Source organism: Lepisma saccharinum, chromosome 13, assembly GCF_977018435.1.
Source record: "Lepisma saccharinum chromosome 13, izLepSacc3.1, whole genome shotgun sequence".
Taxonomy (NCBI): domain Eukaryota; kingdom Metazoa; phylum Arthropoda; class Insecta; order Zygentoma; family Lepismatidae; genus Lepisma; species Lepisma saccharinum.
The window spans coordinates 15,826,370-15,840,861 of NC_139241.1; the positions used below are offsets into that span (position 1 = coordinate 15,826,370).

Genomic DNA, 14,492 nt, shown 5'->3' on the forward strand with positions numbered 1-14,492 from the left:
AGCACAAGTACTACTACTACTTTGGTACGACAGCCAGGAGAGCCAATTCAAAAGATCCTCATCAGCAACGTCGTGAAGAAACTGTGCTACACACTGCGGAACTCTGGAAGAAATATCACAACTGACCAATTATTCACAAGTCATGACTTGGCTAACGCTCTCCTGTTACAAAATGTAACCATTGTTGGAACAGTAAAGAAAAACAGACGTGAAATCCCACCTGCAGTTACCAATATCAAGACAAGACAGCCTTGCACATCACAATTCGCCTTCCATGAAAATGAGACCCTGGTAAGCTACGTGCCGGAGAAAAACAAGAGTGTTATTCTACTCAGCACCATGCATCATGACACACACATTGATGATGATTGTAAGAAGAAGTCAGAAATCATAAAGTTTTACAACCAAACAAAGAAGGGAGTGAACGCCATGGACAAACTGGTTCAAACATACACCTGCAGAATACAGACACGTCGATGGCCAATGTCCCTCTTCTATAATGTAATCAATGTAGGCGTTCTAAATGCATACACATGCTACTTGTCACAGCATTCTGATAACCATTCAGGCTTCAGTCACAGACGCCGTACGTTCCTTATCGAGTGTGCGAATGAGTTGATTCTTCCTCACATGCGGGGAAGTGCCAAAGCTTGAACCTGAAGAAACCAGTAACCGAGGCAATGAAACTTTGCGGCGTAGTAAAGTAAGGCAGGCACAGAGACTGTAGGATAGATCTTCAAAGAGAAGAGTAAGATGCCAGGTCTGCACAAGACAAGAGGGCAGGAAGACGACGGAACGTTGCAGAAGATGTGGGAAACCTGTGTGCAAGGTCCACAGCAGTGTGATAGTGATGTGCTCAGAATAAGAGTGAGGTGTATTTGATTGCCATGAGAGGCCGGAAATTTATTTATTTATTTTCTATTATTTTTTTATTTTATTTTTCTTTTAATTTATTTGTTCTAGATAAAATAATATTTAGGGCTGTATTGTGTTATCTTTAAAATACTGTTTCTCATGTCAACTGAAGTTCTGATAATTGCGAGCGAAGTGTAACTACCATTAATATGTAGAACAGTGAATTGTCAATACATTGTTATTTTCTTGGGGGGGCTTAAATAATAATAATAAAATGATAATTGTTTCCTATGTTATATTCAGAGAAATTATTGATCCATAAACCATATTAGCTAAACTATTTACTCTGTCGTACTTATTTCAATGCATAATTGCATTGGGGTCAAAATGACCACACATATGTAAAGTTGTAAAAAAAAGTGACATGCATCCGAGGGTTAAAGAAAACGCGTAGTTACAAAACACACAAATAATCACAAACTATCAAACGTCAAGTATCAAAATGTGTTTTAAACAAATCTGAAAAGAAACATGTTTCAAACGCTTTGTTTAAACATTTGAATTAACAAAGAAATATGTTTTAAATGGAAAAACCATATTGTTCAAAACACTTCGTTTTGATCATGCTAACTCTGTTTCCATACAATCCTCCCAGTGAAGTCATTTCCATGTTCGGCTTCGTTGTGAAATGACAAGAACATTTGGAAATTTAGCAGCAAGCGCCCATACAGATCCTCCTGCCTGCAAATTTCAGAAGGTGAGAGATTATCAAGCTGAGCAAGAGCACACATTTCCACCTACAGTTTTCGTTGTATTTGCTAATCGGGCTCAGTTTGTACCAAGCCTTTATAAAAAATAATATTAGACTCGTTTGTTGTTCCCCTCCACGGAAATCTTTAGTAAAAGGCGAAAGATTTTTGCGTATGAAGGGAAACCAGAGTTGTTTCCAGGCCACCAATTTTTCCTAGCCTATGTTGAAGTTCAATTCACTGCGCATGGGAACGTGTAGGTTTCGTAGGAAATTGCTGTTTTACTTGTTGAAACATAAAACCTCGTTTTGTGTGATTTTCGTTTCTTAAAACGAGAGAATAAAAATATAAATCAGTGCCGATTTCTAATTTGCGTCATGTGCACGGACCAACGTACACAAATGATAAACCGACAGCAAATTCTGCCATCTCTCGGCCACCATTTCAACTAGTGGGAACTTGTACTTTGGCAACAAATTCCATTTCACGAAGAATTTTCAGTTTACCTGTTCTCATATGCAACACGATTACACTTTCGGGTTTCTCCCACAGGCATGCTTAATAATGTTTCGTAAAGAAACCAAACCGAAGCAAGAAAGAAAATTACCGCAGTTATTTCGGTTGTGACGGGTCACTTTAATGTCATGCGATTCTTGCACGTATATATGTAGTGATGGAATCTCGAAATTTAGTATAGATTGGGAAATAACCATGAATATAAAACAAGATAGTTCCGTGGAAATTACTTAACGTAATAATTCTCGGCATCAAAGCAAGTTACATTTCGACAATTGTAAATTAGAGAGAAAGAAATAAGTAAAAGGAATTTTGTGTTCCAAAATTTCCTATCATACGCTAACGACTTCTTTTTCACAATGTTACTTCCATACAGGGTTGGCAAATTTGTGTTCTCTTGTTTGTTTTAACATGCTTTTAATGTTGATTTGTCGAAAAGGATATATTTTTTTTAAAAAAATAAAACTTTTAAACAAAATGCCAAGATGACATTTTTTTTAGAATAATGAAAAATAATGTATTTGTAGAACATCCAAGGATTGATTGTGTTCATATTACAAGCAAACGCTTGACTAACTTCTTAAAATACACATTTATGTTAGTCTTAAATCTCGCCTGTACGCTGTTGGAGAAGCTCCCACTAATCCACAGTTTCCAGGCCCCACTGAGTCCAAGTGGTAGCTTCTGATTAATTATTATCGTGAATGGATCTAAATCTTAAACATCTGCATAAATCATAGCCATGAATTTTAAACGTGGCCCACGGTATTCATCACCATATGTGTGTTATTTGATGTACATTTTGAACCACTGAGCAGATTCTAATGCACAATAAAGAGAATGATACACATTTAACCCTCGGATGCATGTGTGGGGTCATTTTGACCCTACTGTCTGTTTATTTCCTGGTATTATAATAAAATCTAAATAAATAATTCTGATTTTCTCTGACATCTTACCATACTCCTTCAGCTATAGGAACATGTATAAATAAATTGCTTACAATTTATTTTAAATTATATTTTTTACGTTTTTTTAACAATACCCTTCCTTTCCATGTGTGGGGTCATTTTGACCCCAGCCTGAAAACAGCAGGAAAACATTCATAAAGGGAAATTGATCCTACATATTATGTTCAATTATGCCCATACTAAACGCAATCATCTCAAGGTCAACCACATACCCTGCCATGACTCACTGCAAAGTGCGCATGCGCAGATGTATTTGGCGCGGATCGAGGCCAACTGAGAGAAGTTGGGATGTCCCTGTTCCTTAGCTTTTTATCAACAAATTCTTCAACCCGAAATACAAAGCAACCTTTGAAGTAAATCGTTTCGAAGACATCAGAAGACTGCTCTGATCTGATGACAAACATACTGGCGCTGCATGTCTGGAGACTGATCACATGGCTGCATTTCGATATATCTGGACACTTTTTATCAAAAACTGTAGCAGAATCATGGTGCCCGGCGCCTTTCTTACGATTGATGAACAGTTAGTGCCTTTCCGTGGGAGATGCCAGTTCGTGCAATACATAGGAAGCAAGCTAGCCAAATACGACATTAAGATCTTCTGGTTGTGCGATGCTGACAACTTTTACGCCAAAGACGGTCTAACCTATATTTGGTACGACAGCCAGGAGAGCCAATTCAAAAGATCCTCGTCAGCAACGTCGTGAAGAAACTGTGCTACACACTGCGGAACTCTGGAAGAAATATCACAACTGACCAATTATTCACAAGTCATGACTTGGCTAACGCTCTCCTGTTACAAAATGTAACCATTGTTGGAACAGTAAAGAAAAACAGACGTGAAATCCCACCTGCAGTTACCAATATCAAGACAAGACAGCCTTGCACATCACAATTCGCCTTCCATGAAAATGAGACCCTGGTAAGCTACGTGCCGGAGAAAAACAAGAGTGTTATTCTACTCAGCACCATGCATCATGACACACACATTGATGATGATTGTAAGAAGAAGTCAGAAATCATAAAGTTTTACAACCAAACAAAGAAGGGAGTGGACGCCATGGACAAACTGGTTCAAACATACACCTGCAGAATACAGACACGTCGATGGCAAATGTCCCTCTTCTATAATGTAATCAATGTAGGCGTTCTAAATGCATACACATGCTACTTGTCACAGCATTCTGATAACCATTCAGGCTTCAGTCACAGACGCCGTACGTTCCTTATCGAGTGTGCGAATGAGTTGATTCTTCCTCACATGCGGGGAAGTGCCAAAGCTTGAACCTGAAGAAACCAGTAACCGAGGCAATGAAACTTTGCGGCGTAGTAAAGTAAGGCAGGCACAGAGACTGTAGGATAGATCTTCAAAGAGAAGAGTAAGATGCCAGGTCTGCACAAGACAAGAGGGCAGGAAGACGACGGAACGTTGCAGAAGATGTGGGAAACCTGTGTGCAAGGTCCACAGCAGTGTGATAGTGATGTGCTCAGAATAAGAGTGAGGTGTATTTGATTGCCATGAGAGGCCGGAAATTTATTTATTTATTTTCTATTATTTTTTTATTTTATTTTTCTTTTAATTTATTTGTTCTAGATAAAATAATATTTAGGGCTGTATTGTGTTATCTTTAAAATACTGTTTCTCATGTCAACTGAAGTTCTGATAATTGCGAGCGAAGTGTAACTACCATTAATATGTAGAACAGTGAATTGTCAATACATTGTTATTTTCTTGGGGGGGCTTAAATAATAATAATAAAATGATAATTGTTTCCTATGTTATATTCAGAGAAATTATTGATCCATAAACCATATTAGCTAAACTATTTACTCTGTCGTACTTATTTCAATGCATAATTGCATTGGGGTCAAAATGACCACACATATGTAAAGTTGTAAAAAAAAGTGACATGCATCCGAGGGTTAAAGAAAACGCGTAGTTACAAAACACACAAATAATCACAAACTATCAAACGTCAAGTATCAAAATGTGTTTTAAACAAATCTGAAAAGAAACATGTTTCAAACGCTTTGTTTAAACATTTGAATTAACAAAGAAATATGTTTTAAACGGAGAAACCATATTGTTTGAAACACTTTGATTTGATCATGCTAACTCTGTTTCCATACAATCCTCCCAGTGAAGTCATTTCAATGTTCGGCTTCGTTGTGAAATGACAAGAACATTTGGAAATTTAGCAGCAAGCGCCCATACAGATCCTCCTGCCTGCAAATTTCAGAAGGTGAGAGATTATCAAGCTGAGCAAGAGCACACATTTCCACCTACAGTTTTCGTTGTGTTTGCTAATCGGGCTCAGTTTGTACCAAGCTTTTATAAAAAATAATATTAGACTCGTTTGTTGTTCCCCTCCACGGAAATCTTTAGTAAAAGGCGAAAGATTTTTGCGTATGAAGGGAAACCAGAGTTGTTTCCAGGCCACCAATTTTTCCTAGCCTATGTTGAAGTTCAATTCACTGCTCATGGGAACGTGTAGGTTCCGTAGGAAATTGCTGTTTTACTTGTTGAAACATAAAACTTCGTTTTGTGTGATTTTCGTTTCTTAAAACGAGAGAATAAGGATATAAATCCGTGCCGATTTCTAATTTGCGTCATGTGCAGGGACCAACGTACACAAATGATAAACCGACAGCAAATTCTGCCATCTCACGGCCACCATTTCAACTAGTGGGAACTTGTACTTTGGCAACAAATTCCATTTCAAGAAGAATTTTCAGTTTACCTGTTCTCATATGCAAGACTATTACACTTTCGGGTTTCTCCCACAGGCATGCTTAATAATGTTTCGTAAAGAAACCAAACCGAAGCAAGAAAGAAAATTACCGCAGTTATTTCGGTTGTGACGGGTCACTTTCATGTCATGCGATTCTTGCACGTATATATGTAGTGATGGAATCTCGAAATTTACTATAGATTGGGCAATAGCCATGAATATAAAACAAGATAGTTCCGTGGAAATTACTTAACGTAATAATGCTCGGCATCAAAGCAAGTTACATTTCGACAATTGTAAATTAGAGAGAAAGAAATAAGTAAAAGGAATTTTGTGTTCCAAAATTTCCTATCATACGCTAACGACTTCTTTTTCACAATGTTACTTCCATACAGGGTTGGCAAATTTGTGTTCTTTGGTTTGTTTTAACATGTTTTAATGTTGATTTGTCGAAAATGATATATATTTTTTAAAAAAATAAAACTTTTAAACAAAATGCCAAGATGACATTTTTTTAAGAATAATGAAAAATAAAATATTTGTAGAACATCCAAGGATTGATTGTGTTCATATTTCAAGCAAACGCTTGACTAACTTCTAAAAATACACATTTATGTTAGTCTTAAATCTCGCCTGTACGCTGTTCGAGAAGCTCCAACTAATCCACAGTTTCCAGGCCCCACTGAGTCCAAGTGGTAGCTTCTGATTAATTATCATCGTGAATGGATCTAAATCTTAAACATCTGCATAAATCATAGCCATGAATTTTAAACGTGGCCCACGGTATTCATCACCATATGTGTGTTATTTGATGTACATTTTGAACCACTGAGCAGATTCTAATGCACAATAAAAAGAATGATACACATTTAACCCTCGGATGCATGTGTGGGGTCATTTTGAGGCAATGAAACTTTGCGGCGTAGTAAAGTAAGGCAGGCACAGAGACTGTAGGATAGATCTTCAAAGAGAAGAGTAAGATGCCAGGTCTGCACAAGACAAGAGGGCAGGAAGACGACGGAACGTTGCAGAAGATGTGGGAAACCTGTGTGCAAGGTCCACAGCAGTGTGATAGTGATGTGCTCAGAATAAGAGTGAGGTGTATTTGATTGCCATGAGAGGCCGGAAATTTATTTATTTATTTTCTATTATTTTTTTATTTTATTTTTCTTTTAATTTATTTGTTCTAGATAAAATAATATTTAGGGCTGTATTGTGTTATCTTTAAAATACTGTTTCTCATGTCAACTGAAGTTCTGATAATTGCGAGCGAAGTGTAACTACCATTAATATGTAGAACAGTGAATTGTCAATACATTGTTATTTTCTTGGGGGGGCTTAAATAATAATAATAAAATGATAATTGTTTCCTATGTTATATTCAGAGAAATTATTGATCCATAAACCATATTAGCTAAACTATTTACTCTGTCGTACTTATTTCAATGCATAATTGCATTGGGGTCAAAATGACCACACATATGTAAAGTTGTAAAAAAAAGTGACATGCATCCGAGGGTTAAAGAAAACGCGTAGTTACAAAACACACAAATAATCACAAACTATCAAACGTCAAGTATCAAAATGTGTTTTAAACAAATCTGAAAAGAAACATGTTTCAAACGCTTTGTTTAAACATTTGAATTAACAAAGAAATATGTTTTAAACGGAAAAACCATATTGTTCAAAACACTTCGTTTTGATCATGCTAACTCTGTTTCCATACAATCCTCCCAGTGAAGTCATTTCCATGTTCGGCTTCGTTGTGAAATGACAAGAACATTTGGAAATTTAGCAGCAAGCGCCCATACAGATCCTCCTGCCTGCAAATTTCAGAAGGTGAGAGATTATCAAGCTGAGCAAGAGCACACATTTCCACCTACAGTTTTCGTTGTATTTGCTAATCGGGCTCAGTTTGTACCAAGCCTTTATAAAAAATAATATTAGACTCGTTTGTTGTTCCCCTCCACGGAAATCTTTAGTAAAAGGCGAAAGATTTTTGCGTATGAAGGGAAACCAGAGTTGTTTCCAGGCCACCAATTTTTCCTAGCCTATGTTGAAGTTCAATTCACTGCGCATGGGAACGTGTAGGTTTCGTAGGAAATTGCTGTTTTACTTGTTGAAACATAAAACCTCGTTTTGTGTGATTTTCGTTTCTTAAAACGAGAGAATAAAAATATAAATCCGTGCCGATTTCTAATTTGCGTCATGTGCACGGACCAACGTACACAAATGATAAACCGACAGCAAATTCTGCCATCTCTCGGCCACCATTTCAACTAGTGGGAACTTGTACTTTGGCAACAAATTCCATTTCACGAAGAATTTTCAGTTTACCTGTTCTCATATGCAACACGATTACACTTTCGGGTTTCTCCCACAGGCATGCTTAATAATGTTTCGTAAAGAAACCAAACCGAAGCAAGAAAGAAAATTACCGCAGTTATTTCGGTTGTGACGGGTCACTTTAATGTCATGCGATTCTTGCACGTATATATGTAGTGATGGAATCTCGAAATTTAGTATAGATTGGGAAATAACCATGAATATAAAACAAGATAGTTCCGTGGAAATTACTTAACGTAATAATTCTCGGCATCAAAGCAAGTTACATTTCGACAATTGTAAATTAGAGAGAAAGAAATAAGTAAAAGGAATTTTGTGTTCCAAAATTTCCTATCATACGCTAACGACTTCTTTTTCACAATGTTACTTCCATACAGGGTTGGCAAATTTGTGTTCTCTTGTTTGTTTTAACATGCTTTTAATGTTGATTTGTCGAAAAGGATATATTTTTTTTAAAAAAATAAAACTTTTAAACAAAATGCCAAGATGACATTTTTTTAGAATAATGAAAAATAATGTATTTGTAGAACATCCAAGGATTGATTGTGTTCATATTACAAGCAAACGCTTGACTAACTTCTTAAAATACACATTTATGTTAGTCTTAAATCTCGCCTGTACGCTGTTGGAGAAGCTCCCACTAATCCACAGTTTCCAGGCCCCACTGAGTCCAAGTGGTAGCTTCTGATTAATTATTATCGTGAATGGATCTAAATCTTAAACATCTGCATAAATCATAGCCATGAATTTTAAACGTGGCCCACGGTATTCATCACCATATGTGTGTTATTTGATGTACATTTTGAACCACTGAGCAGATTCTAATGCACAATAAAGAGAATGATACACATTTAACCCTCGGATGCATGTGTGGGGTCATTTTGACCCTACTGTCTGTTTATTTCCTGGTATTATAATAAAATCTAAATAAATAATTCTGATTTTCTCTGACATCTTACCATACTCCTTCAGCTATAGGAACATGTATAAATAAATTGCTTACAATTTATTTTAAATTATATTTTTTACGTTTTTTTAACAATACCCTTCCTTTCCATGTGTGGGGTCATTTTGACCCCAGCCTGAAAACAGCAGGAAAACATTCATAAAGGGAAATTGATCCTACATATTATGTTCAATTATGCCCATACTAAACGCAATCATCTCAAGGTCAACCACATACCCTGCCATGACTCACTGCAAAGTGCGCATGCGCAGATGTATTTGGCGCGGATCGAGGCCAACTGAGAGAAGTTGGGATGTCCCTGTTCCTTAGCTTTTTATCAACAAATTCTTCAACCCGAAATACAAAGCAACCTTTGAAGTAAATCGTTTCGAAGACATCAGAAGACTGCTCTGATCTGATGACAAACATACTGGCGCTGCATGTCTGGAGACTGATCACATGGCTGCATTTCGATATATCTGGACACTTTTTATCAAAAACTGTAGCAGAATCATGGTGCCCGGCGCCTTTCTTACGATTGATGAACAGTTAGTGCCTTTCCGTGGGAGATGCCAGTTCGTGCAATACATAGGAAGCAAGCTAGCCAAATACGACATTAAGATCTTCTGGTTGTGCGATGCTGACAACTTTTACGCCAAAGACGGTCTAACCTATATTTGGTACGACAGCCAGGAGAGCCAATTCAAAAGATCCTCGTCAGCAACGTCGTGAAGAAACTGTGCTACACACTGCGGAACTCTGGAAGAAATATCACAACTGACCAATTATTCACAAGTCATGACTTGGCTAACGCTCTCCTGTTACAAAATGTAACCATTGTTGGAACAGTAAAGAAAAACAGACGTGAAATCCCACCTGCAGTTACCAATATCAAGACAAGACAGCCTTGCACATCACAATTCGCCTTCCATGAAAATGAGACCCTGGTAAGCTACGTGCCGGAGAAAAACAAGAGTGTTATTCTACTCAGCACCATGCATCATGACACACACATTGATGATGATTGTAAGAAGAAGTCAGAAATCATAAAGTTTTACAACCAAACAAAGAAGGGAGTGGACGCCATGGACAAACTGGTTCAAACATACACCTGCAGAATACAGACACGTCGATGGCAAATGTCCCTCTTCTATAATGTAATCAATGTAGGCGTTCTAAATGCATACACATGCTACTTGTCACAGCATTCTGATAACCATTCAGGCTTCAGTCACAGACGCCGTACGTTCCTTATCGAGTGTGCGAATGAGTTGATTCTTCCTCACATGCGGGGAAGTGCCAAAGCTTGAACCTGAAGAAACCAGTAACCGAGGCAATGAAACTTTGCGGCGTAGTAAAGTAAGGCAGGCACAGAGACTGTAGGATAGATCTTCAAAGAGAAGAGTAAGATGCCAGGTCTGCACAAGACAAGAGGGCAGGAAGACGACGGAACGTTGCAGAAGATGTGGGAAACCTGTGTGCAAGGTCCACAGCAGTGTGATAGTGATGTGCTCAGAATAAGAGTGAGGTGTATTTGATTGCCATGAGAGGCCGGAAATTTATTTATTTATTTTCTATTATTTTTTTATTTTATTTTTCTTTTAATTTATTTGTTCTAGATAAAATAATATTTAGGGCTGTATTGTGTTATCTTTAAAATACTGTTTCTCATGTCAACTGAAGTTCTGATAATTGCGAGCGAAGTGTAACTACCATTAATATGTAGAACAGTGAATTGTCAATACATTGTTATTTTCTTGGGGGGGCTTAAATAATAATAATAAAATGATAATTGTTTCCTATGTTATATTCAGAGAAATTATTGATCCATAAACCATATTAGCTAAACTATTTACTCTGTCGTACTTATTTCAATGCATAATTGCATTGGGGTCAAAATGACCACACATATGTAAAGTTGTAAAAAAAAGTGACATGCATCCGAGGGTTAAAGAAAACGCGTAGTTACAAAACACACAAATAATCACAAACTATCAAACGTCAAGTATCAAAATGTGTTTTAAACAAATCTGAAAAGAAACATGTTTCAAACGCTTTGTTTAAACATTTGAATTAACAAAGAAATATGTTTTAAACGGAGAAACCATATTGTTTGAAACACTTTGATTTGATCATGCTAACTCTGTTTCCATACAATCCTCCCAGTGAAGTCATTTCAATGTTCGGCTTCGTTGTGAAATGACAAGAACATTTGGAAATTTAGCAGCAAGCGCCCATACAGATCCTCCTGCCTGCAAATTTCAGAAGGTGAGAGATTATCAAGCTGAGCAAGAGCACACATTTCCACCTACAGTTTTCGTTGTGTTTGCTAATCGGGCTCAGTTTGTACCAAGCTTTTATAAAAAATAATATTAGACTCGTTTGTTGTTCCCCTCCACGGAAATCTTTAGTAAAAGGCGAAAGATTTTTGCGTATGAAGGGAAACCAGAGTTGTTTCCAGGCCACCAATTTTTCCTAGCCTATGTTGAAGTTCAATTCACTGCTCATGGGAACGTGTAGGTTCCGTAGGAAATTGCTGTTTTACTTGTTGAAACATAAAACTTCGTTTTGTGTGATTTTCGTTTCTTAAAACGAGAGAATAAGGATATAAATCCGTGCCGATTTCTAATTTGCGTCATGTGCAGGGACCAACGTACACAAATGATAAACCGACAGCAAATTCTGCCATCTCACGGCCACCATTTCAACTAGTGGGAACTTGTACTTTGGCAACAAATTCCATTTCAAGAAGAATTTTCAGTTTACCTGTTCTCATATGCAAGACTATTACACTTTCGGGTTTCTCCCACAGGCATGCTTAATAATGTTTCGTAAAGAAACCAAACCGAAGCAAGAAAGAAAATTACCGCAGTTATTTCGGTTGTGACGGGTCACTTTCATGTCATGCGATTCTTGCACGTATATATGTAGTGATGGAATCTCGAAATTTACTATAGATTGGGCAATAGCCATGAATATAAAACAAGATAGTTCCGTGGAAATTACTTAACGTAATAATGCTCGGCATCAAAGCAAGTTACATTTCGACAATTGTAAATTAGAGAGAAAGAAATAAGTAAAAGGAATTTTGTGTTCCAAAATTTCCTATCATACGCTAACGACTTCTTTTTCACAATGTTACTTCCATACAGGGTTGGCAAATTTGTGTTCTTTTGTTTGTTTTAACATGTTTTAATGTTGATTTGTCGAAAATGATATATATTTTTTAAAAAAATAAAACTTTTAAACAAAATGCCAAGATGACATTTTTTTAAGAATAATGAAAAATAAAATATTTGTAGAACATCCAAGGATTGATTGTGTTCATATTTCAAGCAAACGCTTGACTAACTTCTAAAAATACACATTTATGTTAGTCTTAAATCTCGCCTGTACGCTGTTCGAGAAGCTCCAACTAATCCACAGTTTCCAGGCCCCACTGAGTCCAAGTGGTAGCTTCTGATTAATTATCATCGTGAATGGATCTAAATCTTAAACATCTGCATAAATCATAGCCATGAATTTTAAACGTGGCCCACGGTATTCATCACCATATGTGTGTTATTTGATGTACATTTTGAACCACTGAGCAGATTCTAATGCACAATAAAAAGAATGATACACATTTAACCCTCGGATGCATGTGTGGGGTCATTTTGAGGCAATGAAACTTTGCGGCGTAGTAAAGTAAGGCAGGCACAGAGACTGTAGGATAGATCTTCAAAGAGAAGAGTAAGATGCCAGGTCTGCACAAGACAAGAGGGCAGGAAGACGACGGAACGTTGCAGAAGATGTGGGAAACCTGTGTGCAAGGTCCACAGCAGTGTGATAGTGATGTGCTCAGAATAAGAGTGAGGTGTATTTGATTGCCATGAGAGGCCGGAAATTTATTTATTTATTTTCTATTATTTTTTTATTTTATTTTTCTTTTAATTTATTTGTTCTAGATAAAATAATATTTAGGGCTGTATTGTGTTATCTTTAAAATACTGTTTCTCATGTCAACTGAAGTTCTGATAATTGCGAGCGAAGTGTAACTACCATTAATATGTAGAACAGTGAATTGTCAATACATTGTTATTTTCTTGGGGGGGCTTAAATAATAATAATAAAATGATAATTGTTTCCTATGTTATATTCAGAGAAATTATTGATCCATAAACCATATTAGCTAAACTATTTACTCTGTCGTACTTATTTCAATGCATAATTGCATTGGGGTCAAAATGACCACACATATGTAAAGTTGTAAAAAAAGTGACATGCATCCGAGGGTTAAAGAAAACGCGTAGTTACAAAACACACAAATAATCACAAACTATCAAACGTCAAGTATCAAAATGTGTTTTAAACAAATCTGAAAAGAAACATGTTTCAAACGCTTTGTTTAAACATTTGAATTAACAAAGAAATATGTTTTAAACGGAGAAAACATATTGTTTGAAACACTTTGATTTGATCATGCTAACTCTGTTTCCATACAATCCTCCCAGTGAAGTCATTTCAATGTTCGGCTTCGTTGTGAAATGACAAGAACATTTGGAAATTTAGCAGCAAGCGCCCATACAGATCCTCCTGCCTGCAAATTTCAGAAGGTGAGAGATTATCAAGCTGAGCAAGAGCACACATTTCCACCTACAGTTTTCGTTGTGTTTGCTAATCGGGCTCAGTTTGTACCAAGCCTTTATAAAAAATAATATTAGACTCGTTTGTTGTTCCCCTCCACGGAAATCTTTAGTAAAAGGCGAAAGATTTTTGCGTATGAAGGGAAACCAGAGTTGTTTCCAGGCCACCAATTTTTCCTAGCCTATGTTGAAGTTCAATTCACTGCTCATGGGAACGTGTAGGTTCCGTAGGAAATTGCTGTTTTACTTGTTGAAACATAAAACCTTGTTTTGTGTGATTTTCGTTTCTTAAAACGAGAGAATAAAAATATAAATCCGTGCCGATTTCTAATTTGCGTCATGTGCACGGACCAACGTACACAAATGATAAACCGACAGCAAATTCTGCCATCTCTCGGCCACCATTTCAACTAGTGGGAACTTGTACTTTGGCAACAAATTCCATTTCACGAAGAATTTTCAGTTTACCTGTTCTCATATGCAACACGATTACACTTTCGGGTTTCTCCCACAGGCATGCTTAATAATGTTTCGTAAAGAAACCAAACCGAAGCAAGAAAGAAAATTACCGCAGTTATTTCGGTTGTGACGGGTCACTTTCATGTCATGCGATTCTTGCACGTATATATGTAGTGATGGAATCTCGAAATTTAGTATAGATTGGGCAATAGCCATGAATATAAAACAAGATAGTTCCGTGGAAATTACTTAACGTAATAATTCTCGGCATCAAAGCAAGTTACATTTCGACA

General features: G+C 36.8%; 5 non-coding genes across 5 annotated transcripts; all 5 read right to left on the bottom strand.

Annotated features, from left to right (window-relative positions):
• Positions 1-1,680: 1,680 nt before the first annotated feature.
• LOC145997577 (U5 spliceosomal RNA) lies at positions 1,681-1,798 on the bottom strand. The gene has a single exon (XR_014442978.1). It is a non-coding gene; the product is annotated as a U5 spliceosomal RNA (small nuclear RNA).
• A 3,604-nt stretch (positions 1,799-5,402) lies between these two features.
• On the bottom strand, positions 5,403-5,520 carry LOC145997587 (U5 spliceosomal RNA). Its single transcript, XR_014442988.1, has one exon. It is a non-coding gene; the product is annotated as a U5 spliceosomal RNA (small nuclear RNA).
• A 2,210-nt stretch (positions 5,521-7,730) lies between these two features.
• Positions 7,731-7,848, bottom strand: LOC145997578 (U5 spliceosomal RNA). The gene has a single exon (XR_014442979.1). It is a non-coding gene; the product is annotated as a U5 spliceosomal RNA (small nuclear RNA).
• Positions 7,849-11,451: 3,603 nt separating this feature from the next.
• Positions 11,452-11,569, bottom strand: LOC145997598 (U5 spliceosomal RNA). Its single transcript, XR_014442999.1, has one exon. It is a non-coding gene; the product is annotated as a U5 spliceosomal RNA (small nuclear RNA).
• Positions 11,570-13,778: 2,209 nt separating this feature from the next.
• Positions 13,779-13,896, bottom strand: LOC145997579 (U5 spliceosomal RNA). The gene has a single exon (XR_014442980.1). It is a non-coding gene; the product is annotated as a U5 spliceosomal RNA (small nuclear RNA).
• Positions 13,897-14,492: the final 596 nt, after the last annotated feature.